This window comes from Bactrocera tryoni, chromosome 3, assembly GCF_016617805.1.
Source record: "Bactrocera tryoni isolate S06 chromosome 3, CSIRO_BtryS06_freeze2, whole genome shotgun sequence".
Taxonomy (NCBI): Eukaryota; Metazoa; Arthropoda; class Insecta; order Diptera; family Tephritidae; genus Bactrocera; species Bactrocera tryoni.
In genome coordinates, this window is record NC_052501.1 from 12,012,866 (window position 1) to 12,028,029 (window position 15,164).

Here is a 15,164-nt window from a genome sequence, read left to right on the forward strand (position 1 = left end):
TCAAACAGCGAAAAGGAAGAACGACTGTCGCAGTTGTAAACTCGGCGATAACCGCGTAAGCGGTGTCTAGGCCAATAAAGAAGAAGAAGGCAATCAGTTAAAAAGGCTCTTCAAGTGTCAACGGCCACTCGCATCTACAGCTCTAAAATAATTCAATTAATGTATTTGAAGAGTGCATTGTCCTTTGCCGAATGACTACATTCAATATACGATAAAGACAAATACATACATATTTATATCAAGTGCCCCCTTTGTTGATCCATGTTTTCACTTACTAGCCAATGAAGCTTGCCAAGGTTTCACTAAATACATATTGTATTGCCACTCTTCGCCTCAAGTATGTGTACAAAATTACGTCTGCCACAAAGCCACTATTTCTATATTGAACATCAGGCACGGCAAGGAGCAAAGCTTCAGCCAACAGAATGTGTTACCGTGCAACAATAAGTTAAGTATTACCACACATTGTTGCTTATCTTTTTATAACTAGTTCTCCTTTGCAATCTTCAATGCACTCATAAGCAACAATAAGAACATCCTTTACTCGCACCAGAAGCGCATGTTGCTTTCAACAGCGGCAAAGGGAACATCAGCAACTGCACATGGTGCTTGCAATACAACATTCCAAAGTGATTAATCGTGTTGGTTGTGGTCGATTGGGTTTTGGTTTTGGTTTTCCCTATTATTTATCCATTTTCAATGTTGAATAGGCAAGGAAATCGTTTCGGTTATTGTGCGTGTATTTGCTGCTGTCGAAGACCAGAAGTCGATCATTTCGAAAGAATACCACGAAATAATACGATAATTCTACAATTATATGTACTACTGTTGCATTCTTACTTTGTTGACTTGCTGCTGTTGCATTGGTATTGTCCGTAAGAATTTCGATTTCGAATTTTTAACTTTCTGCTTTCATTTTGTAATTAAAAGATTTTCCAATATTAATCAGCATGTGATGATGATTGCGTTTATTGCCAAGTTCAATGAAGTGGTTATGCAATCAAATTGTTGTGGGCATACCCTTTGATGTTATTAGAGAATGATTTTCGAAATAATTAATAAATAATTATTTTGAATAGATTACTTGTTTTGAGTAAGGATTTAGGTATTTTATTTTTATTATTATTTTTGAAGAATTATTGAATTCACATTTTTCTTCTTTTCTTCTTTATTAAGCGATTATGCCAAATTAACTTAAAAATTTGATTTTAGTGAGAATCGGTTCTGTAGTTCACCATTATATCATGTTTCCATCTGATTTGTATTTTCCTCCCCTTCATTGAATATAAATTTAGCACATCTGTGGTGACTTCTTTCGTACATCTTCCACTTTCACAAATTTTCATTTGAAGACAGAAAGTTTTGGTATCAAACTCTATTAGATCTCATTTTATTAATATTTGTGAGATTGGCTTGACTTTGGTCTTGGCTTAGTCTTCATGATGTTGGCACCCCTTGAACATTTCTACTATGAAATTATTCTGAAATGAAAGAGTTGACATTCTGTGCACAAAGCTTGGTAATCGATCGTCTCGACTATGATAAGTGACCAACTCTATAATGTGTTTAGTGGAATGTTCTTCTGAACGGAGGTCATACGAATAATACATTCGCGATTCAGGGCCATAAGGGCTTGCCTTTTGTGTCTGCCTAAAAAGTCTATCTTTAGGAACATAAAAAGAAAACTTCGTTATGAATTGTTCTAAAATTTTAGGGATATATTTAGACACATTGTCAAAATATACAGTAGTGTTTTTGAAGAGAAGATCATAACCGCACACGATTTCCGTTGACGCTAAAAATAAGAACCTAACCTAAAAAAAAAATTATCGGTTGAAAGATATATAATAGAAAAAGATTCTCTCCAAATTTTTATAGTATATCTCAAGGATTGACCGATATTTTCTATAAAAAGTTCAAAATTTGGAACTTTGACCCATATATTCGGTATCTGGGAACTTACATAGTTTTTGCCAGATTTGGCAAATTTTTGGTCATAAAGTGGCCTACTTTAATATCGTAATAATAATAATCAGTATCAAAATAAGAACTTTTAGTTCCAAAAGTAAAAACTTTTCTATACGTATGTAGATATTCAGTGTACATAGAGAATAATGCATTTCAAAACAAAATTATATACATAAGTATTAACATATTCAAATTCAAATTTGCTTTTCATGGAATATAAATTTCCTTCTATAGCAATTAAGCATTCATATAAACCATATCACTAGCATTTATACTTACCGCCAACATATGCTAAGGTATACTCAGTGCGGTATTATATGCAAATTGCAGCAGGTGTAATAAAGCGAACCATTAGAGAGCACACTGGCACATCCATACGTTAGATAACATCAATGCAGTTTTAATTTACTAACAAAACCATTAAGCATCATTATTGAATGATGGGCGAAAGCAGCCTCAGTCATAAATCTGCTGTGATTGAGTTTGACCAACGCCACGCAACACGCACAAAAGCAAAGCAAAAATGTGTAGAAATTTACCGCAAAATCAGCATAAAACCGCAAGAGTGCTCATGCACACACACTCCTACAAACATTTTCACTTACCGGTTTGAAGACCCGCATTGAAGTGCATAAAAGTCAGTCAGTCAATCAAAGCTACTTCAACGGAGCACTCGTCCATGCAACAAAACCACCAAACAGTTAACTACTGTTGGCTCTTGTGCGTAAAAATATTCATTAAATTCAGCTACGACGCATGCCACACGGTAATGCGGTAACTTTCAACAGGTTGTGGCACTGCTGCATGAGTAGTTTTACGCAGTTCCTACACCGACTTACACAAGGCTTACTCTCTTGCTTACATAGAAACGATGCAGTTGATGGCTCATTGACAGAATGCCAGACCGACTGCATTGTAAAAATGCGTTGGCAGTTGCCGTTGTCATTTCTTTTTTCATTTTGTTTATTTCATACATCTTCTTTTCGCTCGCCTTTTTCCCCATTCATAAAATGCTAATTCATGCAATTTATTTGCCATCTGACGCTTACTCACCCCGGCAATGCACGCTTCCACCACAATCGGTAGTGAATTTCAGGTAAAATGTATATAAAAGTATAGATAACCATATTTATTGCTGTGTAGCATGTACGCATGCGCGTCGAACACTTGTTGTACAACTAAATTTCAAGTGCTCAAAAGTGCCACACACATGCGAGTAGCGTATAATTGTTGGCAGCCAAAGCTATTTGCTTCTTTAATAACATAATTAAATTGTTAAAAGAGGCAATTTACAACAGCCGCCACTACATGCATACGCTCATGCGTACATACACAATAGTCTAAACGTGCTTTAGCTGGCGGCCGAGTAGGCGGGCGCCTCTATTATGAAAATAATCTAACTATGCCATTTAATTTATGATTCATAATAGCTTTTAATGATCGAGTTGGGTGATAGGACCGATCAAAACTAATCAAGATTTAATGGAGCTGTCAAATGACTCTTGAACACAATAATGAACTATGCCTTACAGCGATTGTTGATACTCCATGTGTTGATTACTTTACACCCATATGCTTCTAAATTTGCATAAACATTTGCAAGCTTTATAAATTCGAACCTTGAAGTGCTGTTTCAACTGATTTAGGACGTATATACATTTTACATGAGGCTCTGTCAGCGATGAATTTGAACTTTAGGTCGACTTCGGGAGCAAAATTTACTCATAAATTACAGTGGCTCTAGAATGTCTCTAATAGAGGCATCATTTCACTCTAAAATTGTCTTAGCTAATTTTCTGGACATAAATTTTAACTTCAATAACTAACGTGAGAGGATGGAGTCATGTGTAGAAGTTCACGCAAGCGAGGAAAGTTCTCTGAATGCCATTCACTTGGGAGGAGCCAGAAACGATTTTTTTACATATGGCTTAAGCATCTAACAACTTCCGGTTCTAGACCAAGTAACCTCTGTGTAGCCAAAGAACATCTGTTTGAAAGCGAGGAGGCGAAACATCTCCTCTACTGGGTTGTGCGCTGGGTTTGGGACCCGCTCCTTAAAAACAGCCCACCACGAAAAAGCACAAACTGCCTCGGAAGAGACCCCTTTCTGATGACGACCATAGCAAACGCACTAAGGATAACAAGTTAGAGTGAAGGCTAACATCACCGCCGTCGTGACATTTTCTACATGGGAGAAAGCCTCCGTCGCCGAGTACTGTCATTCAGCCCAGTGAATGAACGTCTAGCCACAATCCGCACCAAAGCGAAGTTCTTCAACATATCGCTGATTTGGGCCCACCAAACAACCAATAGCCACCAACTAAATATATAGATCACGTCTCCAGTGTCTTAGATGTGCGCACGCTCCGAAGTACTAATATCGACTCGGACCACTATCTTGTTGCAGCTAATATACCCACCTGTCTCTGTGCAGCAAAAAACGCACGTCAACAAACAAAAGGAAGGTTCGTCGTCGAGATGCTGCAATCACAACAGATAGCCGATCGATTTTATCCTCGACTTGCACTCCTGCTCTCTGAGAGCACTCGTCAACAACTCGGTATAAGGGAACAGTAGACGACATTTCAAGGTTCTTACGTACAGCTGCAATCGAAACCATTGGTTTTCGGAAAATGCAAAAGAACAGCTGGTACGATGAGGAGTGCCGTGTCGCAGCGGAGAGAGCAGCATACTCTTGTAGAACCCCCAGAGGTGATCTAGTAATCAATGCGCAGAGCATACTAAAATTATGGAGGGAACACTTCTCCAACCAGTTGAATGGCAATGAAAGCATAATGCCAGGATTAGGCGAATAGGTAGAAAATTACCCACTGCCTCTGAAATGTAATTTTACGTACAAACCTTTCCCCCGTTAACTTTATCCGAATATATGTATATGTCGATTAATACGTGAAATTTCTTTATAAAATAAATATAGCTGCCATACAAACTGATCGAGCCAAATCAAGTTTCCTTAAAGGAAACGGATCCACTGTACCATATAACACTGCCATGCAAACTGGCTGAAAACTGAGAAACCGAAATGAACGCATTTTCTTGTTTTCTGGTTTATTTTATGCCATATAGTATGCATCAGAATATCTCAACGAATTAAAGGGAACACAGTTTGATCCCGAAAAAATAACTTAATTGTTAAGACGTTATCCTAACTCTCATATATCAACACATAATAATATTCGAGCTGACTTTATATCATATTTATGAACATTTGTGTTAATTTGTGACTTGTCTTTCTTTGTCTTTTATCTTTCTACGTTTTTTCTCTTTTAACAAATCTATAATAACCAAGGAGTAAATTTATGAACATACATATATACAATTAAGTATTCACTAAAACAACCAAAGATTCGTATGTCAGTTGAATAAAAGAGTAATTATTCCACTTGCCCGAGGAGGTGAGAACGCAACATCGCTGTGCAGTGTACGATTATAGCGAAAGAAGTCCATGCTTGACACAAGAAAACAGCAAACAAAAAACTAATGAAATTGCTTCAAACTATACCACACACACGCATACATGCTTACCTACATACGTATACACATGTGGCACACCGGAGCAATCACGCTGAATAACGAAAACTGCTAGCATCTGCAACCAACAAATAACACATTGCTGGCAATCAAATATTTACTGCGCATGCGCACAAACTGGAGGTAAATTTAATCAACGCAAGACACAGAGCACACTCATATGCATATGTACTATACATAAGTATATGTATGTGGCAGCCTGCGGCTCCACAGCAGACGCAATGAATATGGAAGCCAATACGGGACTCGAAACGCAAAGGCAGAAATAGTCGAGGAAAAAAATGCTACAAGACGACCAATTAGCCACACTATCATGTCATAAATTAGAGTTTTATTTGTTGCCGATTGCAGTCCTGATATCAAGCCAAACCACAGGCGAACATCTCTCCTCTTTTATGTTATTCCTTTTCCTCGTTTTTAATTATATTTGCACATGTGTGCATGTGTACGCGCGCTCTGCTGCCTGTGGGGCACGCAATGCTGTCACGCCACTCGGGAAATTGAGTCATAACCAGTTTTATTATTTAAATATGCGCGATGTGTGCGGAATCCTGGTGGCTGAGTTGTCATTGCATTGACATTTCAGTAAGCAAATAATCAATTAAACGGCAAACATGCAGCAATCACACGGACAAACACGCGCCCATGCATACGTGCCAACAGATTTTCACAGCAATGAAGAGGGAAAGAGAGAGAGCAAGAGAGTTGTAAACATGAAAACCTGCAAATCTGCCAACCTACAAAGTCAACGAAAACTTTCTTGCTGCCAACGCAGGAATCTCTCTGCCACCACAAGCAATCGCGCGAAACAACAAGAACAGCGGCAATAACATCAACAACAACAACAGCAAAAATGAATACCAAACCGCGTAAAAAGCCACGAAAACGTTTTTATTGTCCTCAACTTAAAAATATATGTACTTTTGTCTGTTGTTATTATTGTTTTATTCGCTTTGTTTGCCCACCATTCGCCGGCCGGTGGGTGTTCGCCTGTATGTGCGACTATTTGCGCCACGCCAGCTGCTCGCAGTCAGCCAGCAATTGCTAATAAATAGTGGAAATGGCCCGTACAATACAACTTTTGTTATGAGCCTCGTCCGCGCCCTGTCCGTGCGTTGCACGCTCATTGCATCCGCTCGCCATCCAGTTTCGCCATTGCCAGTGTCGCATCGTCAACCGTTGCGCGCAAATATTTGCCTGCAGTAGCTGCAACGTATCCAATATTATGGGTAATCAGCGTTGGCCACTGCAGCAATGGACCGAGAATATGGTGTGGTTTTTGTTGTTGTAATATTATCATGTGCAATGTTTCCGAATACAGTTGGTGCGTTTATACTCGATTTCGGTCGAAAGTTTGTATAGCGCAGAAACATGGTCGATGACGAATCGAGATAAACAAACATTTAGAACATTCGAGAGCAATTTTCTATGCAAGGTCTGTGGAGCCGTCCGCATGAGACATGATTTTGCATTAATAGTGAATGTTGATGAAGATGGAACTACGAACTGTATGAGCTCTATGCCGACATACATATAGTTAAGTGCATAAAATTCCAACGAAAGCGCCGGTAAGGTCATGCCAGTGAAAAACTCCTTCGATTCGAGATGCATGGGTGGAAAACGGAAACAAGGACGCCTTGGAAGGACCAAATGCGTAGCGACCTGGCAGCACTTGGAGTCTATAACTGACGTAACCACGAATAGGTTAGATGCAACTATTGAAGCTTTGTGTTCTCGGTCCAGACCGGCCCACCGACGTTGTGCCAAAGAAGAAGAAAATAACTAAGTATTTTCTTTTGCCACATTTTATCAACCATCTACAAGTATATCCAACCTAAATTTAGTTACTCAAACTATCAGCTGAGTTTTATATTAATTAAATCAAAACTAAGGCTAGGGGGTCATAGCTCGTCCTCATAAATGTACAGGGTTTGTCCGGAAATTAAGTGGAATGAGTCGATTTAAAAAAATGTATTGAACCAATCATTACAATTCTTTAAAAACTTTCAAAATAAGCTTATTCTGCGTCGATGCAGCACTGCCAGCGCGATTTCCAAGCATTGAAGGCGTCACGAAAGGCATTCTCCGGAATAGCCTTGAGAACCGAAGTGCATGCTGCTTGGATCCCCTCTGTCATCTTAAAATGCTTGCCTTTAATCGGCATTTTCAGGCAAGGAAACAAAAAAGTCCAAAAGGTCACATCTGGCCACAAGAAAGGAGGTGTGAGCCGGGGCGTTGTCGTGGTCCAACTTCCAATGCGATGTTTTGTCGGAGCCGATTGACCCTTCATTTGAGTCTCTTGAGGACTTCCACGTAAAACATGGCGTTGACGGTTTGTCCAGGAGGAACAAATTCATGGGGGGCGATGCCTTTCATGTCAAAAAAGACAATGCTCTGAGGAACCCTGCATTTTCGGCTTGTACTGCTCACAGAAACACGTCGAGCGAAAATGTTTGTCCTGACTCTACAGGTGCTCGGAGACAACTGACCAGCCGCTCGTTCGTTAGCTAGGAACGACTTCTACCGAAAACAGTCGGTGTGCGAATGCTCCGAAGTATAGTCGTAGGCGGAAGAAAATCAGTCCTATTGCTTTGCGGACAAACCCTGTATACAAGTATATACCAAAATACATAGTATTCGCATATTCGCCTACTCCGGCAAGTATTCGTTACATCACTAAGTGCACTCGCACAAACAAATTATCAGGAATCACGCTGCTATTATCCTGTTGTTTTAATTGTTGTTGCAGCATTTATGGCTTTTCACTACTGCTGTGCTGCTGCTGCTGTTGTTGTTGTTGTTTTAGCTACTGCTTTGGTTTTTTGCTGCTCTGTTACAATGTGTAGGTGCATTAACTGTTCACCATGCTGTGGCATGCCGCACCGTTTTGCCGTGCAATCCCGAAAAGGCAATTGCTTTCGAATTGCTACAGCTGAATTTTTGTCTGCATATACGTATGTATGTATGTTATTTATTTCCATTGATATTTTTTACGTTTTTTGTTTCCGTTGCGCCGCTGTTAACTTCCCGCCATTGGCGCTGCGAAAATTAAGTAGCCACTTTTTTGTGCACCTTTCGCTCGTTCATTGGTTCGTTAATTGGCTGACGACGTACGATTTCCAATTATTATGCAAACTCACCGCTGTGCAGTGCGATTTTCTCATTTATCAGCCGACTGAAGTAGCGGTCGAGGCTATCGGCGCGTCGCGTCGCTTGTTAGTTGGTGCAATGAATGTGCTAAAATACATATTCACACATACATGCATACTTACAAATGGATGGCACTTATACTAATGCGCTAGTAACTTTAATGTCATACACATACATACATACATATATATGCGCATATCTATGCAGTGCCTCGGCATTTTATCCGTTGCACTAATCTGTGTGTTGTTTTTCTTTTAGTGGTTTTTAATGAGAATCATTCCTGCGGTGCTTACATTTACTACTCAATACGTTCATGCGGCAATTTTTATGGCTTTGCTAACAGGGGTGAGGCATGTTGCAGAATGGCAGTAAATGTTTTCATATATGATAACACAGAAATTTCTTAAATTCTAATGAAGTGGTTTAAGTGGTCGTACAAATAGTGGTGCTTCAGTTGCTAAACGGAGTTTTTGACTATCAAATGCTAATTTGTTTTAGCGCTAGTTTACTATTATTATCATTTTCTTTTAGTGTCGTTTTTTCTTTCTTTACTTTATTTTTCGAGAAAATCAACTTTTTATTATTTTTTGTTCAATCGCGGACAGATTTTTTTAAACCGATACCAAGGAGTAACGAAAAAGCGTCAAAAGATTTGGATTCAGCATGTCTGTTACTCGATTTAATCCTAGATATGTATGTCTAGTTCTTCGTTAAATTAGATCTAAACGGTACTTGGTATTACAATATGATTCCGTAGGATGATTGAGGGTCTTATTAGTCTAAAGGTGTTATGTCCTCTCGCTATTCAGAAAAAACGCGGTTTTTGTGATTCTATTTAATAAACACAAAATGAAAAGTGTCTTTATAGAATTAAAAGAACTTTAATTATAGAGTATTTATTTAGGAAAATGGGTTTAGCCGTTTCAGGAATATTTTTAACACCGAGAAAACTCGTCTACGTTTTGTGAGCCGATTACATTTTAATTTTCTTCGATTTAACTACGGCTGCACCGAACCTATAATACCCTTCACGGGTACATTTCATATACCATTAAAGGTATAAAAGATCTTTATTTTGATTTTTATCCGTCCCAAAGATTTCTTGACTTCGTTGACTTTGAGAACAATCCGTGCCCAATTTCGTCAAATAAAAAAGTTCAACATTCTGATATACCACGCAAAAAAACACAGAAGCTACAAATTTAAGGGGGAATGTTTGTTATCATTCGAAAGAGCTTACCTTCACATTTATTTTTTAAAAATTATTTCTTTCAAATATTGGTCGCGGCTACGTCTCAGAAGGTCCATCCGTTGAGTCCAATTTTCGATGACTCGTTCGAGCATTTCGACTGTGGGATTGTCCGCATAGACTTTAGACTTTACATATCCCCACAGAAAACGTGAAATATTCTGCTCACTGAAGTGTTCTCTAAATAAATCCAGCTTCTTCAGGTTGGTCTTCGTCCAAATGCGGTAACCTTTGCTTGTTTACATACTCATTGGCCCAAAAATGGATCTTCTTGGGGCCCTTAGAGCGAAGCTATTTCATTTGGGAAAGTCGAGCGGCTTCAGTTAAAATCGTTCCATATGTCAGTCCGAGTTGCTGCAAATGACGCTGAATCGACTCTACAAGGTCATCGCATATACCCTTAGCTACGACCGCTATATTTTCTCTACTGCGTGCTGGACGTAGGCTATATGATCAAATATTATCCAATAATGAATGCTGGCTCTCAAAATGGGTAATGGTATTGTGAAAAGTACGCTCAGTAGTACGATTATGTTGACCACAGAACGTGAATTTTCGTAATAAAGTTGAACGATTTGTAACGTTGTATAGGCGTAAGTCCTTTCATAATAAAATGTCAAACAACACTGAACAAAAATAACATAGTGAGTTTTAATAGATCAGTTAGTTTTGAACTACATATAGTATATGTTATAGAGGTCCGATTTTGACTGTTTCCACCAATGAGCAGAGTCTTTGGGAGAAATGGATCTCTGAAAATTTTCAGATGAATAATTTCAGATCCACTCAGTTCAACATGCCGATCATATGTATATTTATATAACTATTTTATATGTTCTTCAATGCAATGTGTGTAACGTTCGAGACAAACTTTATATATCTTTTTCAGGATATAATTATTGTAAAGATAGTTTTAAAACATCAAAAGCTTTGTTGCAAGGAATTGAAAAACATGTATTATTCAATCCGTATAATTTATTCAGATTTTGGTTCATCAGTTCAAAGGTTTTATGTTTAATCTATTAGAAAAGTATTTTTAGGACTTAGGTATAACGCATCTATGCATCCTATCCAATAGACCCCTACTACCTTCGTATAAGCGAACTGTTGTTTTCTGGTGGGTAAACTAAATGATATCTAGATTCTAACAGTTCAGTTTAAAAAAATTACAGTTCACGTTTAGCTTCTGGTTTCAGTTCATTCTGAAGAATCTTGATTAGAAGTAATAGATTCGAAACAGTGGTTTAAGATCAGTTATAAAAATATCAGCGTTTGTGATATACTCATAAAGAGTACATTATATAAAATAATGGCGTTAGGGAGTGGTATTATTCCTACGATTTTATTCAGAAATAATTTTCTCCATTGAGAGAGCTATGCACCCATTTTTGCAAGAATAACTAAGTAATTGGCAAATTGTTATATACAAAACGTCAATTACTTGCCATATCCTCACATATGAATACATATACGAATATAGGTACTAAAACAATACAAGCTATCAAATATGATTTAGGGGTAAAGAATTGCCTATACAAACTAAATTCAACAAAATCCAAGAAAACATGTCGGCTGTTGCAAGAATTACATTTATATATGCATTTTAAATGACGGTTGTAACAGTTAACTTGCCGCAACGCCGTTTAACTCAACTCCGCTGAACTTGACTGCTAACTGCATAAGTGGCATGCACCTACAGAAATGAGGGCGGAATTTTCATAGCCGAGCAAATTCTTGAAACTTACGAGCTAACTTGCATACTGGCAACTGGCTTATAGTTTTATGAACCGCGTATTAACGTATTACTTTTTAATGCTGAAATAGTGCTGGGTAACGTTCTTTCGGGCGGTAAATAAGTGAGAGGCAAGCTGGAGCAGTAAAAGATTTATGTCCCAACTAAGTTATTTATTAGTTAATGCAGGCAGGGTCGAGCAGATGTAGAGGTTTTGCTTGAATTCTAGATATGTATATATTTTTAAATTTATACTGGTAGACTATGATACATTTTCCTAAAATTAAATATAAAAATAAGATCTAGTAAAAAAAAATTAAATATAATATGCACTATCGCGTTATATGAGTAGAATTAAGTTACTAAAACCACTCCTCTGACCGTATTGGGATTTCTTGACCTGATATTGTTTGAGCACGGGTCAAAGTTTGGACACAAGCAAATAAAAATTACGCCACATTTTCAAGATTTTTTGCGATAAAGTCGAATACGCAAGTCAATCATCTGAAAATGTGAGTAGTGTTTATGGTCCTGATACGATAAAAGTTAAGCACGCTCAAGTCTGATTGCCCTAAACATGGCATAAAGAACCGCTCGGAGAACCACACGAGTCAGCACAACTTACGACAACAAATTAATTGGTGAAATTTTAGTTTGAATGAAAAACTGAAAATTACTATGTTAAATGTATAGGAAACTAAAAAAAATAAGCGATCCCTTAGAGTTAAGCCACAGTGCCTGGCTTGAGGCAGGATTTTTTTGTGCCAATCCCTAACATTTGAGGGGGTAAAAGTTAAAAAAAAATACAAAATAACTACATATGTAGTATATGAGAGTTGCGGGTAGTATAGACCCGATTTTATCTATTTTTGCCAATACTACATAATAATAAAATGTTCCCTGAGGTTTAATAAAGTATCTCTCATACCACCACAAATCATATGGAGTACAGTCACACGGTTGTTCGAAAATTTTGATTTTAATTATATAGTGGCTAGGTCAGGTTGTCGCCCAATTTTATCCGTTATAGGCACAAAGTTACATTGTTATCTGTGAAATACCTTCCCTCATTTTCATAGAGAAAGCTCACACGTTCGCCGAGATATGCGGTATCAAGACACTTGAAAGATCGAAAAAATTTATTGAACCTATCGTTACAATTATTTAAAAACTTTCAAAATAGGCTCCTTCTGTGTCGATGCAGCGCTGCCAGAGCTATTTCCATGCACTGAAGGCGTCAGGGAAGGCATTCTCCGAAATAGCCATGAGAGAGAGGTGTATACTGCTTGGATATCCTGTGCCGGCGTGTACCACTCGGAAGATTGCCTCTTTGTCTCGGGATCATACTCAAAGATCCATGACTCGTCACCTGTGATTACGTTATTCAAAAATTGGTGCCTCTTTCATACATGTTCAAATTTTCTTGGCACTGATGTCACCGAAACACACCACTTCTTGTTAATGCAACATCTGGGTAAGCCTGCTTGAACACACACAAGTCGCGCGAAAATGTTTTTCTAACTCTCCAGGTGTTCGGACACAACTGATCAGTCGCTCGTTCGTTAGCTAGGAACGCCCTCTACCGAATTCCGTCGATGCACAGACTTTCCGGACAAACCCTGTATGAGAGCTAAGGGAAGTAATGGCACGATTCAACCCATTTTTGACACATAGAGACATACCTTAATCAGGAAAAGATTATTTCTGAATTTGAATTATATATCACACACATTGACCGATATTTGAGGTCAAAAGTCAGTAATATATTAGAATTACTGTGACATAAGAGTTTTAGGTACTGAATTTGATTGAAATCGGTAGAGAAAGTCTTGAGGTATGTGATTTTACCTAAAAATGAGGTATATCCAACTATCTATTCTACTCTTAAGCAACACGTTGCAAAAGTATAATAGCAATAATACGGAATATGTACGAGTTGGCTGGCTCTTAATACTAACCACTGTTTCCTAAGCTCCGTTGCGCATTCCAGCAAGCTCACTTATGAAAAATCACAATTATTCAACCCTGCAGCATGCAGTAGTTTCCGCTTGCCACAACAATGGACCAGCATATGTGAGCACAAATGTGCATAGAAAGTTGAGAATAATTGCCTCTAAGTAATCGTAATGATAAACCCCTTTTTGTGTGCGCTTTTCGCCTGCTCCCCGGTAGTAAGAGCTAATAACAAAAAGCGTCGTCAATAGCGGCAAACAGCGAACAGTCAAAGAGAGAGCCATATTAAGGCGAAAAATGTGTTCTCGAGCAGTGTCGGCCGTAGAAGCATGCAACATTCACCGAACCAAAAAACAACGCACTATTTACGGATATGTGCTTATGCAAGTGTGCATGTGTATGTGTGTATATTGTTGGAAGTATGTCGAAGCAATCAAAACTGGCATCTGACCGCGACTTTAATGCCCGTTTGAGCCATATTTTCGAGCAGCGCTACAAGCGTACAAACAATTAAAGTCGGCGGCTGAGCAATGCAGCGCATTCAAAGGAATTTCCACAAACAAAAACTTGCAAACAAAAGCATATATACATACATACACACTCATATACACAGGTTGGCATGCAACTGTGGACTCCGACTGTCGATACAGAAAAGTCTGAGCATGCGAGTCAATTGTTGGACTCCACAGCTACAATCCGTAGCGTTGCAGCGTAGCCCGCACTTTAGAGCAACAACAACAACGCGGCATTCAAAGTCAATGCCATTGTCAATTTGTGTTTTTGTAGATACGTGTAATAGCTATTGTTGGCATTCGTTTGTTGTTGTTGTTGTTGCATTGACTTTAGTGGCCGACATTCATTTGAAATGGAGCAAATATCCAACGAACGCCGCACTCCTGCTCTGCGGCCTTTGCGCCTGCGCGTCACAGCGGTCTTTCAGCTTTTCATCTTAGATCGCCCGATAGCTTATTATGCGGATATAGAATATAGCCGCGCTATTGTTATTATTATCATTATTGCTTTTTTCCACATTCTCTTTATGACTTTTGTTACACATAAGCGCATGTTTCTATACACGGAGATAGGTGTATGTGTGTGTAAATGGGTATGTAGGTGTTTTTGTATTCGTAAATGCATTGCGCCATCAAGCGCTCCACCGCGCGTTGGATTTTTATGTGCAGCGCATGCCAGCGCCGCTTATCTTCTTGTTCTTTCGCTTATTCATTCTTGCTTACTTTTGATTCAAAGCAGAAATTTTATTGTTTGTTGTTTGTGTGCGCGTCTGTGTGTGTGTGTTTATGCGCTGCTTGACTTGAAATTGAAAATTGAAAGCTTCCGCGGGACACAATGCAGCTTCTTAATTTCATTTTATTGCCTTCATTTTGATGGCCATGTACATACATATGTACACACAAGCTTTAAACATGTACATATATGCTTGTATGTTTTGTGCGATCCACCGCAGCGATCAGCCAGCCAACTTCGCTAATGCTTTGATTCATCTTTAAGGGCTCCCCAACGTTGTTGTATATTTTTTTTTTTTTTGTTCCATGTCTTTCT